This window comes from Mus musculus, chromosome 15 (genome assembly GCF_000001635.26).
Source record: "Mus musculus strain C57BL/6J chromosome 15, GRCm38.p6 C57BL/6J".
NCBI lineage: Eukaryota > Metazoa > Chordata > Mammalia > Rodentia > Muridae > Mus > Mus musculus.
In genome coordinates, this window is record NC_000081.6 from 18,006,997 (window position 1) to 18,023,105 (window position 16,109).

The 16,109-nt window shown below is 35.1% G+C and overlaps 1 non-coding gene and 1 pseudogene across 1 annotated transcript; one reads left to right on the forward strand and one right to left on the reverse strand.

Annotated features, from left to right (window-relative positions):
* Nucleotides 434–1,034, forward strand: Gm18532 (predicted gene, 18532; annotated as a pseudogene).
* Nucleotides 2,267–2,373, reverse strand: Gm24713. Its single transcript, XR_003951721.1, has one exon. It is a non-coding gene; the product is annotated as a U6 spliceosomal RNA (small nuclear RNA).
* Nucleotides 2,374–16,109: the final 13,736 nt, after the last annotated feature.

Below are 16,109 nucleotides of genomic sequence, written 5' to 3' on the forward strand. Positions count from 1 at the left end.
CAGAGCTAGAGAAGTGACATTGAGTTGAATGTTGCATGCGGGTTGGTTTCCCTTTCACTTCTCTCATTCCTGCAAGGCCACAGGAGGCAGCCTTTAAGATATGGAACAATGGGGAACACTCTATTGCTGGTGGGAGTGCAAACTCATGCAACCACTTTGAAAATGAATTTGGTGGTTTCTCAGAAAACTGGAAATAGTTCTACCTCAAGACCCAGCTATACCACTTTTGGGCATATACCCAAAAGATGCTCCACTGTGTCCCACAAAGACATTTGTTCACCTATGTTTATATTCATAATAGGCATTTTTAGCTTTAACTTTGTTCTGTGACTATTTCATATATGTGTGTGTGTGTGTATATATATATATATATATATATATGAGACACACTAATCCTTGTCATCCCACCCCTGCCTTAACCCTCTGTCATATATGTGACTGTGCTTCTGATTCCTGTATGAATGAGGCTGAATGTTTCAATGAAATGAGAAGATAAACTTGTGTCTGTCCTCAGAAATGTCCTGGTATTAACTGTATGTTTTAAATTGATGAATGTAGATCCCAGCCATGTCTACATGGTGCCACCTGTCAGGATGCCCTTGGGGCTTACTTCTGGGACTGTGTGCCTGGATTTCTTGGAGACCACTTTGAGTTCAACTTTCATGCATGTGCTAGTCAGCCATGTTTACATTGGGGGGGAGTCTATGTGTGTTTGGAGAAAACAAATACCCCTGTGACTTCACAGGTAGTGTAGGGGACACACTGAGAAAGCTTAATGTAACTTTGTTGATTGAAGACTTGTCACAATGATGCAACATGTGAAGACCCCTTGACAGATATATGTGTCATGGTTGGTCTGGACACACAGGGACCCTGTATGGCATAGACATAAGTGAATACACTAGCAACCCTTGTCAGTTTGGGGGGGAAATATGCCATGCTGTCCTGTGAAGATCTATGTGCTGGCCTGCCTTAATCCTTCAACTATCTTGGAGCCTCAGGGTATGCTTATAAACTGTCACTCTGGATTCACAGAGAGGAGCCTAGTGTAACTGCCTCTGAGAGGCTCAAGACAGCAGCTGATCAAAACAGATACAGAGACCCACAACCAAATGTTAGATGGAGCTCAAGGAGTCTGGTCAAGGAGCTGAAGGAAGGATTGAGAAAGTTGGACAGGACAGGGATTCCATAAGAAGATAGACTGCATCAACTAACCTGGATCCTTGGGGGCCTCAGAAACTGAACCACCAACCAAATATTAAACAAGGGATGGATCTAGGACCCAGCACATATGTACAAGATGTACATCTAGGTCCTCATGCAGGTTTCCCAACAAATGGAGCAAAGGCTTACCCCAACTATGTTGCCTGCCTATGGATCCTGTTCTGCTAACTAGACAGCCTCCTCTGGCCTTAATGTGCCCAGTCCTGTGGTGACTTGATGTACCAGGGTAGGGTGGTTCCTGGAAAAGAACCCCCACTTCTCAGAGGTGAAGATGAGGGGAAAGGAATGTGGGGCCATGTGAGGGGGACCTAGAAAGAGAGGGGGAATGCCATCAAAATATAAAGCAATAAATAAATATATTAATGGAAAAGAAAAAAATTAATATATTTTGATAATGATTTCCATCTTCCTCCCTCTCGAAAATGAGAAGAAAACAAAACAAGAACAAAAAAATCATTAACAACAACAACAGCAGAAGAAATTAACATGACATTTGATTTTGTTGGTGGCCAACTACAACTGAGCATGTGCCCAGCCACACTGAAGAAAGATTGTCCTTTCTTTTATCAACTGCAAATAGCTTACTGGTTAGTACTTAGATTTTATGCCCAATCACCTTTATCCTTGTTCTTTCTGAGTTATCCATGAAGGGGCCCTACAGGCTCTCCAGCACATTGCAGATTACTACTGATGCTGTCTGTTACTCTCCAGAACCAGATGGTAAAACTTTATTGCTCAAGACACATATACTTATGTCATTAAACATGGAGGAATTAGCTAGTGACCATCAAAAAAAAAAAAAAGCTTCAATCCTCCTAACCAGTTTTCTTTTTTTTTTTTTCCATTTCTTATTAGGTATTTAGCTCATTTACATTTCCAATGCTATACCAAAAGTCCCCCATAGCCATCCACCCCCACTCCCCTACCTACCCACTCCCCCTTTTTGGCCCTGGCGTTCCCCTGTACTGGGGCATATAAAGTTTGCGTGTCCAATGGGCCTCTCTTTCCAGTGATGGCCGACTAGGCCATCTTTTGATACATAAAAAATATGGAACGCTTCACGAATTTGCGTGTCATCCTTGCCCAGGGGCCATGCTAATCTTCTCTGTATCGTTCCAATTTTAGTATATGTGCTGCCGAAGCGAGCACCTAACCAGTTTTCATAGTGCTAAAAGTTAATATATATATATTGCCCGATGATAAAATTAATCATTAATCTCATCCAACTACAAACCCTGTGAGCCACAATGCCCACCTGCCTTCATTATGTACCCATTTCATTATGTATTTATGTAGCACAGTTATTATTAGAGTATGCAACCACTTTTGGTTTGGATGTAAGTTTTGTTCCATTACAATGACCCTATATCTGACATTGCTATCTAGTCCAAGACTCTGAGATTACAAAAGTAGGTTCTAGGATTAAACCAAAACCTAATTTTTTTGCTAAAAGGACATAGCAATAAAATGACTTCTTGTGACGTATTGATATACCCGTTAATCATACAACACTCATCAGAGTAGCTTCTTCTTGTTGTAAACAGGAATTAACACAAAGACCCATAACTGGACAATGTGAAGAGAGTAAGAAATTTCAGCTCATTTGGTCATAAATGGCATGTCTTAATATACCCTTCCCCTCAAGACTCAGTGATCCATCCAGGATAGAAGGCAGAAAATCTTTGAATAAAAGTTGGTGAAAGACTCTAAAGAAACATTTTTCTAGACATAAAAAGGTTGATGCACAGACAAATTCACAGACTGCAATAGTGTGCCCAAGACTTGCAAACCTTGAAGATAAGGAAATTCACGTTCATTTTTTGTTATGTTGATTTATTGACCCATTGAATTAAATCAGACAGTAAGTACTGAACTGAAGAAAAGGATACCTTCTCTCCAACAGTCTATTAATATTCAATATTTCAAAGGTAAGGTGTGTAACCCTTAACACTCACCGCAGACTAATTATTTATAGGGTCAGATTTGTAATAAACATACTGAGTAAAGAAACCAGTTGTTATGAGTTCATGATAGTGCTAAGTCTACAACATGCTATTTCACAGCTACTCAGCCTATCATCCAAGTCTTACATATTTTCTAGCTTCTCTTAAATTACATTCGCTGATATTTTAGAAAGGGTGATATAAAGGTCTCATTTAGAACTAATATTTCCACCATCACTTATGGTCAACACCTCTGAGTGCAATGCAGCTCTTCATTTATTACCATACAATGAAAAGTTTATCTTCTCTAAAGGAGTTTCAAAGTATTTTTACTCTATTGCTATATACATACACATAGACGGTAACAGGATGCACTGTCAGTTTGAATAATTAAGTCCCCCTTGGGCCTAGGACATTCAGAAATTGTGTTTCTTCCTTAAAAGTAGACCTCTGATCCAACTAGACAGTAGTTGTTTACCATGAAAACAACTATTCTGCAGTACCGTAAGTGCAAACATCTTGTCCAACTTGTTATGTTATTGGTTTATATGGTATAGATTCCATTAAATCTGACTGGCTCTTTCAGACACTTTGAAAACACAGACAGGGATTTTCTGTTCCAGTTCTTGATTGCTGTCTTTATATACTGCAAACATAGTTCATGTGTTGATTTTTGTTTTGTTTTGTTTTGTTTTGTTTTGTTTTGTTTTGTTTTTGTTTTTCAGGATTAGGTTTTTACCCTGTAGTTCTGGAGAGAAAGAAGGAGGATGGACACTGTATTGTTTATAGATTCTTGAAGTGGGTAAAATCCTGTAGCAGTAAGTAGTATCCCGTAACTAAGACTATGAATTTTCTTTTTGAGTCTTATTTTTTTCCTCTTGTTTTTCTTATTTACTTATTTACTTGTTTATTTATTAATTTAATTTATTTAGTCATGTTTTGAGACAAACTTTCTCTGTTTAGCCTTGGCTGTCTTGGACTTTACTCCAGAGACCAAGCTGGCCTTGATCTCATAGATAATCCACTTACTTCTGCTTCCAAAATGCTGGGATTAGAGGCATGGACCACCAATTTAGTAATCATCTGACTTTATTAGCAGCATTATACACACTTGTGAGGTGACTTCGATCAATCTCCTCTTTTGAATTATAAAATGTCACTTCACATATAGCCTTTGCATATTCCTTTTTTCTTTTAATCCTCACCTAAATCCTCCTACTTCCTCCCAAGTTCAAATCACTTAGTGCATTGCTAATGATAATCAGTGAACTTGTTTTCTGATTTGCATAGTACCATGGACATTCTGTTAGATAAGCAGAAATCTTTCTTCAGGTACACCACTTAAACCTCAGATTGCCACATTTTATTATCATGAGGTGTACTCTTTTATTTTCTCAGGTATGAATAGCACTATTAAGTCAGATCCCTCTGTATGATAGGAGGGAACAATGGCATGCTTTTAGACCTGTGTCCCTTTGAATTTCAATATCTATGAAGTTAGTGAAAACCATGAGCCTTGTATAAAATTGAGACTTTTCTGGAGCCTAAGATTCTGTGAAGTACCACTTTTGACAACTGATAAAACAGAATGAATAAGCTTTTAAAAGTTTCCACAGAGAACAGAGATCTGCTTTGTAAAGCCAGAAGAAATGAAATCAAATTTTTATGAGATTAAATATAATATTTCTATTGAAAGAATGTTCTGGAAAGTAATTATAAACATACCATTTATAAATAATGGTGGAGTATTTTCAATAATACTTGAAATCATTAACTAGCCATGTTTGAAAAGCATTGCTCATTGCATTCGTCACAGAAGAGAAATATATAAATGTCATGAAGAAAATAAGAAAAATACAAATTTAAGAATCTGAACAGGTCTACTTTCTGTGAGAAGATGAATACATGTACTTTTTTTGGTGACAGAACCTCCTTTCCTAAAGATATATTAGTCACATAGAACTGTAAGAAGGTCTCTGAAGACCTTCTGATAATACTACATACATAAATCTAAGGTCTGACATCCTGGTGGATCTTTTTTATTTTAAAAAATTGAATGAGAATTCACAAAATTTAATAGCACCAAGATCATCTTTAAGCAGTTTGAAACCCAGTGTAATGCTTTATTCTCATGGATTATTTTATCACAATGATGGGGTAAAAATAAATCTGGATAATATTCAACAAGGGAAATGGAATGGAGCCTCTTTAAGCCTCAGTTCTATTTTTCTCCTGGATATCCCTTTAAATCATCACACTCAACTCTCTTGAATTCATTTATTTTAAGTAAGTCATTTCTACACTGTGGAACTCTTCAATAAATCAATGGCTGTTTTGAAGATCTCTAGTACAATTAACGAGTGCAGTGACCTTCCTGGGCTAACTGTGCAATAAACCCTTTCTGGAAAAATTGGGAAGAATGAGTGCCTTACGTCTGTGCTGAGAGTGGTGACCAAACTTAATAAAATAAAAGTATCAACATTTTATCTATTCATACTTTCTACTAATTGCAGATGGACCCTCTTTAAAACTTTAAAGCCCATCTTTTCAAAAGGTGGTCATTAAAATCTTATTCCTAGAATTGGTGTACTTCCTGTTGCCATCGATCTAATTTTTCAATACTAGTGCCCTTGTGTTAAGTACTGAACCCTTAGTAGACCAGTATCCTCAGATTTCACATGACGCTCTGCAATATTCTCATAAATCAGTGCTTACCAATCCATCTTTTGACATGCACAACTTCTGCATTAAATGGTTGCAGTATTCATATGAACCACTGAACATAAGAATGACATCCTCCAGATAATATAACTTACAAGGTCTTTTATATCTCCTCAGAATGTTATACATCAACTATAATGCCTGTAGCTTCTACAATGAAGCAATGACTTACAGTCAGTCCTGGAATTTAAACTATTCTTTTGCCTCCTAAAACTAATAGAATATTAGAATTGTGGTCAGTACCACAGTGTAGGTACATTAAGACAATACTACTGTATCCAATTGCTAAACACCACAGCATGTTCTTGTTTGAAGTTTAGTAATAGAGATGTTAAATTCACATACAAAGAATAGATATTGAACAATCAATGAAAGTTTATAGAAAAATGTATAAGAAGAACATTAATACTCAAACACTAATGAGCTTAGGAAACCATATGAAAGTCGCTTCTAAGATTAGAGTTTGTTTTTAAAGTTTATTTCAATATCTGATAATATGACTTAATTTAAAATCTACTAAGTATTATTTTATTTTCTTATAGACAAAGTTAATTACTTTTAAAATTATGAATATTTATTTTCTATGTATGCTAAATGATATTTCTTCGCCATGGACCATAAATATATGTATATACATATGCTTGGAAAGCAAGTAAAATCCATCTATGAATATTTCCTTTAGGAACCTTTTTAGTATAGCACATTGAAAGAATAACATAATGAAGAGTAAATTGTTTTCAATACTAAAAGAAACATATTATTTACTTACATATTATTTATTATATTATTAATTGTATTAATAAATAAATAATAAATTGTTTAAATGCACTCATATATAGTATTTTAAAACATACTGAGGTAAAAGAGTGATAAAGAGTTATTTTTAGAGCTAGGTGGAGTGGCACACACCTTTAATCCCAGCACTTGGGAGGCAGAGGCAGGTGGATTTCTGAGTTCGAGGCCAGCCAGTTCTACAAAGTGAGTTCCAGGACAGCCAAGGCTATACAGAGAAACCCTATCTCGAAAAAAAAAAAATAAAGAAAGGTTATTTTTATGCATATGGATGTTTGGTCTATGTGGACATCTGTTCATCTTCCATGCCTGCTATTCAACTCAGACACATGAGTGGATTAGTTTTTATGGAACTGGATCTAGAGAAGGTTTTGAGTTTTTAGCTTAGTTCTAGGAGTCAAACCTGAGTTTTTGTGTACAAAAGCCAGTGCTCTTGACTTCTGATCCATCTCTCCAGCACTCACATTAATTAATATTTGCTTGATATTAAGTTTTGTCACAATTATCATATTTACTGTTTTTTATAATCACTTTAATGGAATGCTTTAAAAATGCTAAGTGATACATATGTGTAAATTGAAATCCAAAACTCTGCTAAACAGCATAAACTTATGTCATCATGGCAAATGGGATGCAATACTTAGTGATATTTATTTTCTATTCTGAGCAAATAAGACGGCAATTCTCTGCTTTAGACCATCTTTTCCACTTTTGGTATTTGTTTACATTCATTTTAGTTTCATTTAATTTTCATTGTTATAAAATCCTGTATTATGTGGAAAATCTGGAGCAAATTTGCATGAGATAAATTATGTTTTTCCAATTCATGATTTCTTACTTTGTTTTAGGAACCACTAATTATAAGCAAGGTGCTATGAGATCATATTTTCAGGGGCTATTTTTCCTATCCTAAAGATTTCTTTTCACAGCATAGTTCTGATATTATTGTTCTTATATTCTTTCCTTTATCTCATCTGTGATATTCTCTAATTATTAGAGGATGTGGTATAAATCTTCTGTTTAGGGTTACACATTAATTTATCACTTATTTTCAGTACCCTAATTTTTCATTAATTTCTTTACGTACTGCTGTTCATTGTAAAGAGAATATTTTCTGATTAAGAATGAAGGCAACACTTATTTGTGGCCATCAGGACAAATATTTAGGAGATATTTAGGGCTCATGCTGGTTTAATAGTGGTGCCTGTATGTTCTCAAAGATCCACAAGTTCATTATTCCTGGGTATTTGGCTAAGTTCATGATTTTATTACTAAGTGGGTCATACGTCCAATTAGAGAGCCATTAGTTAACATTAAGACATGAAAGCCATTAAGGCAACCTCAGACTTATCATGCCAGGTTGGTCATTGATGTGTTTCATAGGCAGGGCATGTGAGTGGGACTCCTGGTTGTTTTCTCACTTGGAAGGTTTAGTAGCGCCTCCTGACAGGAGGAAATACAGTCCCTAAGGATAAGGCTGTCAGTTTAGTTGCAACTGTGGTCCCAGTTTTTTGAATAGCATGGTGTTTTCAGCAATATATACCTTACCTTTAACTCTGGAATAAAACTAAGTTTAGTACTAACAATCTTTAATATCTGAAGTCTTGTACAATCCTGATCAACAATTCAAAAAAGGATTTCCCAAGCTAGCAGTTGGGAATTTTATTAAATAAATTTATTTTATGTTATTTGCTTTGTACTTGGGGTGGGAGTATTATCAGCTAAGATGACTAAAATATCATTTAAACTATATACTTATATTTATACACAGACTTCTTTGTACTATAGGTTTACTTTTGCTGGTATATAGGAAGAATATGACTTGGTCTGGCTTTGTTGACAACCATACTATTATTTTATACTCCTTTTTTTTTTTTTAAAGTCCAGCTCAGCAGATACTTCCAGTCTTCCTGTTCTGTCTTCCAGATTGCTGAAATTACAAATGTTCACTTCTATAGCCAACTTTGCATTTAATAAAGTTGTTCATATCTATATGTGCATACAAAATTGGCTTCTCTTAAATATGCCTTGAGCACTGAAATCATTTTTCTATCTTCATAGCATATACTTCTATAACACTTTAATGATCTCATATTTTAATCTGTGCTCACTACATTAGTATCAAGGTTATTACTAATATATACTACAGAAATGTTTAATTCTTCCTTATTCTTTATTTTCACCAATGAGAAGGAATATTTTGGAGAATATTCTTTTTCTATATGACTCACATATATCATGCGTGTGTGTGTGTGTGTGTGTGTGTGTGTGTGTGTGTGTGTGTGATTTATGCCTAACTTATATTTTCACATAATCTCTAAACTAGAACACATTTCACCAATTTTTCAGGAGTAATACTCATTCAAACATTCTATTTCCTTCTGACTGAGTCTTGTTAAAAATGTAACTGATCTTCACAACTCTGTCACAAAGAAACTTCTAATATGGACCTTCTCATATTTGTTTTTTATGACAGTCTAGTCTTTGAACTTGCACAGATGTAGAAACTGCAAAGAAGTGCAATGGAATCTGCAGATATCAATTTGGTCTCGGGATATAATAAAAACAACAACAACAACAACAACAACAACAACAACAACAACACTATGAGTAATGTAAGTAATCCCCAGAATGTGAAAAGCTATACATATTTAATGAGAAATTAAGTGGGAATAATGATAAGCCATGTCAGATCATGCACCAAGAAGATGCAAGTCACATTAGAATGATGCAATAGAAATTTTTGATCTGCTAATGTTTTGGTTGAAAAATAGAAATTGATGGGCTAACAGAAAAAAAAATTTAGAAAAATTCCAGTATGTGGAATTTTTATTAAACACAGATCAAGTTTTCAGAAGACAAAGGGTTAAAATCGAGATATTTGTCTCAACATGGCATAAGAAAATACTGAGATGGTAGACAGATTTTGATTGTCACATTCTGCTGAGTTTTAATGTAAAATTAGAGGAAAATAGATTTAAACTGTCATTTGTGTCAACGAAGCAAACAAGTATTCTTATCATGGGGCTGAAGAGATAGAGCAGCAGTTCAGAGCAGTTGCTGTTCTTTCTGAGGACACTTGCTCCCATGGAGTACCTAACAGCCATCTGTAACTCTACTCCGGAGGTATTCACACTGTCTTCTGTGGTATTAAGCTATCAGCCATATGTGCTACACATACATATATTCAGGTAAACCCCCATAATGCAAAAACTGTAAACAAAGGAATACTGAAAACTGAATATTGCTATAACTGTTCCAAGAAAGGTGGAAAATGAGAAGCGAGAGAGGAGAGATGGCAACAGAAGTCAAAGAGCAAAACGCTGGGGTTTCATTTTCATTCATGTTAACCTTCCATATTTAAACAGGATTATGTTACTTGAGTTGTCATTGTTGTGTCCACATGTCTGAACCAACACTCATGGAATATAACCTGCTTTCTTGGTTCATTTGTCATAGTTTCTGGTTACTGTCACATGTAAAACACTGGGCAAGAATTTGCAGTCAAAGATCATTTAAATGCCAAAAGATTGATAGTTGATAACAACATATAACAGACAACCTCAAGAACTATTTCTTACATTCTTTGTAACATCAACAAGATTTAATGTGTTTTCCAATGCTTTTATGTCTTGCATTCTTTAAAATGATAGTCAAATTGTATTTAGTGTTGTCAGCGTCAGTTCTTTGGCAGCTTAGTGACACTGAAAATAAAGCAAAAATAATACAGGGTGCTGTGCTATTGTCAGTCAAGTTCAATCTAGATTTAAGTGATTGAAAGATAGAAAGAAGTAATAAGAAAAAATAATATATAGCATTGATAATGAGGGACTTTATTTGTTATAATACATTGTTTTAGTTTGGTAATCCATCAATTTTCCTTTGTTTATGCTGTTAATTTCAGTGATATTACACATAATTAATTATTTAATGGTATTTTATTTACTTCTCTAATATTTCTTCATGTAAGGAATATCATGGCAACTTAATCTCTCGCTTCAATTTCTATTTACATGGAATATATGCGTTAGATTTAACTCTTTGCTCCTATGGTAGAGATTTAACTTACCTTACACTTATCTCTTGGTTAGTGTATGACAATAATAGGTGCTTTGTTTGCTTTGATAAAATTAACTGATTCTGACTATGCTCTTTTGTTGGGAGGGCAGAGAATGATCCAACAAAACTAACACATAAATGAAGCAAGATGGAAGAAATCCTGGAAGAGTCTCCCAAACCTCCAGCCCCACAGGTGACAACCAGGATACACTTTGTAGATAGAGCAAAAAACAATTAAAAAAAAAAGTCTCAAGGTGACCTGGCAGAAGGAGTGTGCTTTGTAAGAGACCTGGAGAGAATTAGAATTCATGAGTTGTGCAGAGTTTTTAAGATTCTGCTTTTGTTCTTTCCTTCTTTTGTTGTTTTAGAATTTATTTGTTTTGTTCTTCAGCCCCCTTAGGTAACTTCCATTCTCTGCAGGAAATATCGTTTTCTTTTGTGTCTCCCTTCCTTCTCAAGAACCTCACCTGTCTCTCTATCATGCCTGTGCTGCCTAGTTTTATGTCAGTGTGGCAGAGGATAGATAGCTGAAAGGAGGGAAACTCAATTAAGAAAGTGCCTACTGAAGAACTGGGTGTAGGACAGTGTCTTAATCACAATGGGGTGGCCCAGCCCATTGTGGGTAGTGCCATTCCTTTATTGGTGGTCCTGAATTCTTTTAAAGGAGAAGACTGGGAGGAAATTGGGGAGAGACTGTGTGAGGAGGAACAAAGAAGGGGGCAGAGATCAGGAATAAAATAAAAAAAAAATAAAGAAAGAACTAAAGAAATAAAGGTTACAAGAAAGGAAGGGAGGGAGGGAGGGTGGGGGAGAGGGAGGGAGGGAGGGAGGGAGGAAGGGAGGGAGGGAGGGGAAGGGAGGAAAGAAGGGAGGAAGGAAGGAAGGAAGAAAGGAAGGAAGGAAGGAAGGAAGGAAGGAAGGAAGGAAGGAAGGAAGGAAGGAAAATCAAAGAAAGCAGGGGGAGCAAGCCTGTGGAGCAAGCCAAAGCATCATTCCTCTGCACCATCTCCTGCCATCAGGTTTCTGACCTGCTTGATGAGTACCTGTGCTGACTTTCTTTGATGAACCATGATATGGAAGTGTAAGTCAAATAGACTCTTCATTGCTTTGGTCAGGGTGACCTGTCACAGCAATCATAATTTTAACAAAAACTTCCCTCTCCCTCTATCACAGTTCATGTACCCAAGACCCAGAATGTAGACATTTTAGCGGACACACTCTAATCTGGACTTTGATATGTATCCATAGCATTACAGCTCAATACAGCATATTTTAAAGGTGGTTGAGAACAATTACAATAGTTTCTAAGTTTAAAGGTTGAGAGGAGACTTTAGTTATACACATGCTATCAATTTATATTGTGATAAGTAGTTAATGAAGAAAAGTAGAAACAGTGCTCTATCATAGTGGCACTTGCCATTCTTCCTTCTGTATCCTATACTGTAGAATGGAGGATTTGGTTAATAGACCTTCTGGAAACATAGTGGGGGAAGTTTAAATTTATGTAAATCATTTAGAAAACAGTTAAGACAGAAAATCGTTGATTTCTTTTGTTTTCTTGCTGCTGCTGCTGTTTTTTTTTTTTTTTTTTTTTAAAGTGGGACAACCAATAATTAAGCAGCTACAGAGTTTATAGGAATTAAGTAAGAACTGGTGAACAGTGTTTCTGTTGTTGAATAGACAATACTGAATGTAAAGCTCTGAATTTGTCAATTGTGCTAGAGGATGAATGTTCAGTTGGAATTACTGTGAACAGAAATAACATGACATACAAAAACATAAGCTTGACAGACTAAGTTAAAGAAATGGTTAACAGTTTTCATCACAAATGCACACTTGATTCATAATATTGAATGTGCAGTGTCTCAACTTTTAGAGCATATTATAATTTTTATTTAAGATAGCATAGATATAGGACTTAAATTTTAATGGAATAAAAACAACCTCATGTCTAATCAATGACTTTTGTTTAGTGAATGATGATCTTCACTGAAGATGGAATTTAGAATCATGGAGGATTTTATTCCAGGATGCCAACTTACTAGATATGTTTTGCTTCTCAAGGCTGGTAGTGTGGCTTGGCATGTTACCTTTGTCACTAATTTATATAGAATCTCAGTGGACAGAGTAACACAGCACATTTTACTATATCTTGGGACTTCAAAAACAGTAGTTTCCTACTGATGCCAGATAGGGTCCCTTCAGCTCCTTCAGTCCTTCCCCTGACTCCTCCATAAGGTCCTTGTGCTCCTTCTGACATTGGCTGTGTGCATCTGCATCTATATTGGTCAGGATCTGGCAGAGCCTATCACGAGACAGCTGTACCTGGCTCCTGTCAGCAAGCACTTCTTGGCATCTGCTTACAGGAGGGACAGAAATGTAATTTCTTCTAACAGTGATATAAAGTATTTCAAAATTTTATATTGAAGATACTTTGAAAACTTTTTTATACATCTATTATTTTTCCTACCACTTTTAATTACTCCTCAAATACATAACCAATGAAAAACATTTATGGACCCTGCTACTACATACTGCCTTATATAGGTCAACTTGATGCTTCATGGCACAGAGAAGATTTTTCTAAGAATTTTTGGTAAGATAATTGGAGTTAAAATATTAAGAATAAAATTATAGTTCTTAACGTAAAAGAAATTTTATTGAAGAAAAGGAACAAGTTGAAGCGTATAACAAACTAGTTTTGGGAACATGTCTTCTTGCACAGACATGCAGACTACACATATATGATAGAGATTTTAAGCATCAAATAATTTGTAGAGTATTCTGGTATTATGACAAGGGAATGATACAAATCTACATTCAGTAAAGTAATTATCACTAATATTAATGTTTTATGGACTCATGAAAACTGTTACTATATAAAAATACTGTCTACAATGCAAATATGAATTTCCATGGGTAAATTTGTATGCTATGATTTGTATACATTTATTATAGTAATATGTCAGAATCATACTTGAGGTTGAAATTTGTAAATTCTATATTATTTAATTTTCTGCTGCTATCACAATACCCTCACCAAAAGTACTTTACAAATGAAAATATTTATTTTTGGCTGCCTTTCCAAAAGGTTAAGACTCATGTCAGGAGCCACAGCAACAAATGGCAGGCACTGTAGCATGAGGAGGAAGCTGAGAATTTATGTATGAAGCACACATGAGTAAATGAATCTGCATTGGGTCCTGGAAGTGGTATAAGTATTTATATTACTTTTTTTCTTTTTGTATACTCTCAAGAGTTTTTAACAACTGATTTATTTATACCTATGTACATTAGTGTTTTGCCTTCATATATATATACACATATGAAGGGGTCAGATCCCCTAGAACCGGGGTTACAGACATATGGGTCCTGGTTAAATAACCTAAGTCCTCTGGAAGAGCAGTCAGTGCTCTTAACTGAGATGTTTCTCTAGTCCCTGAGACTGTATAAATTTAAGCGCTTTTCTCACAGTTATTTTTTTCTCCATCAGGGCTCCATGTCCTAAAAGTTTCATAACTTCCCCAAACACAATCACCAACTAGGGACCATGTCTTGAAATTCATGAGATTGTGAGGATATTCATCATTCAAATGAGAAATGCTTTTTAGTGATCAAGTAGTTATAGCGGAATGAGATATTTTATAGTTAAATGTAAATAGTAGCAAATGACGGAAAAGATGCAAGTTATTAAGTGAATATTGCATATAAAGAAAACAGATCTGTGGATGGGGACATAACTCTGTATTGAAGAGCATTTGCTGTTCCTAAGGAGATCCCAGGTTCAGTTCCAAGTGAGTGAGGCTGGCTCACAACGCTAACTCTAGTTCCAAGGGATCTACCTTTCTTCTTGACCTTCCTAACAGGATCAACACATGCAGTGCAATACACACATCCAAGTATTTAAAAATACAAACAAAATAAAAACAAATAAGTCAAAAAATAAATAAAGAAGTATAGAATGATTTTAAAATCCTCTGTTCGTTTTCAGACCTACCCCAATAGAATGTAATAATGTTGAAATAACTGCAGATTGTATTCACACAACACATATAGAGCATTTCAAACATGAACAGTTCAGACCCAGACAACATTTAGTTCAGAAATTTAGAATAGAGCCATTTTTAACTTATTTGAAGAATGTAGAACAAAATAATTTTACAAGTGCTTTGTGATTTAACACAGTTCAGGAACAATAGCTCTAGACATATTTATCTTTATCTAGTATCCTGCACTGAACTTGAACAAAGTTCATTAGAACATGGGCATTAAAACAAATAATTCACATTATTCTAAGAACAACAACAAAAATACCATAAAAGATATGACATAATAGAAAACAAGGACATGAGTGAACCTTATGAGTTTACTACATTGAATATATTGGTATATACCTTAGTGTATATATTGGTATTCAGTTATGTTCTTCAGTGACAATGAGACATTGTTATTACACTAGGATAAGTGACAATAGGATTACATCTGTGTCATTAGTCAATATGAACCAATTTTAAACTATCAGCTACTGAGTCTATGGATATATTGTTCAAAAATGTAAAACTGATCAGATAAACTTTACTTGAAGAATATATTGTGATCATGTTAAATATAACAGAAAATACATTGAGATCCTTGGCATATAAAAAGAAAAGAAAACCTTAGTATTTTTTCCCCAATATCTCAAACTCTTACTTCATTTACTTACATACATAAGATAACTAAAATGTATGCTCATTAATTCTACCAGGTTTTCAATGTTGAAGCTAGGAAAGTTATTGTTGAACAAGTCCACAATGGATTCAGAGATTAGCTAAGATAAACCTAGTTAATTATTTGCTGGTAAAAACACTCTTCTACTTCCTTTGCTCTAAATTTGGAGCTCGTGTTCTAGTGCAGAGGAGGTTGGGGCATCATAAAAAAAACCTGCCCTTCCAGAGGACCATGCTAGAAAGTAGCTGTGTCTGAAGGATTAAGAGAGATTAGTTACCTCAGGAATGACTTGTCATATTGACAAAAGCAGATGAGGAAAGAGACAGATGCTCCAGATAAAGGAAATACAGCTTGATATACCAAAAGAACCATAAAATGTGCAAAGAGGGATGAGAGAAATTAAAAGCTTGAAACAGGGAAGAAGCAAATTAATTCACACCTGAAATGTTGTGCACAATGGAAATGATGATAAATATCATGAGGAAAAAAAAAAGCCACATTGAACAGCCTCCTCCTGTATTCATAGATAAATTACTTTCTAATTATACAACCGTTTTCAATTGTAATCTCCATTGGCATGTATTGCAGAGTCTAGGGGACTTTATGTGAAGAATTTTCTGAGAAGCTACAAAAGTTTCGTTGTCAGGAAAAAAGTCATAT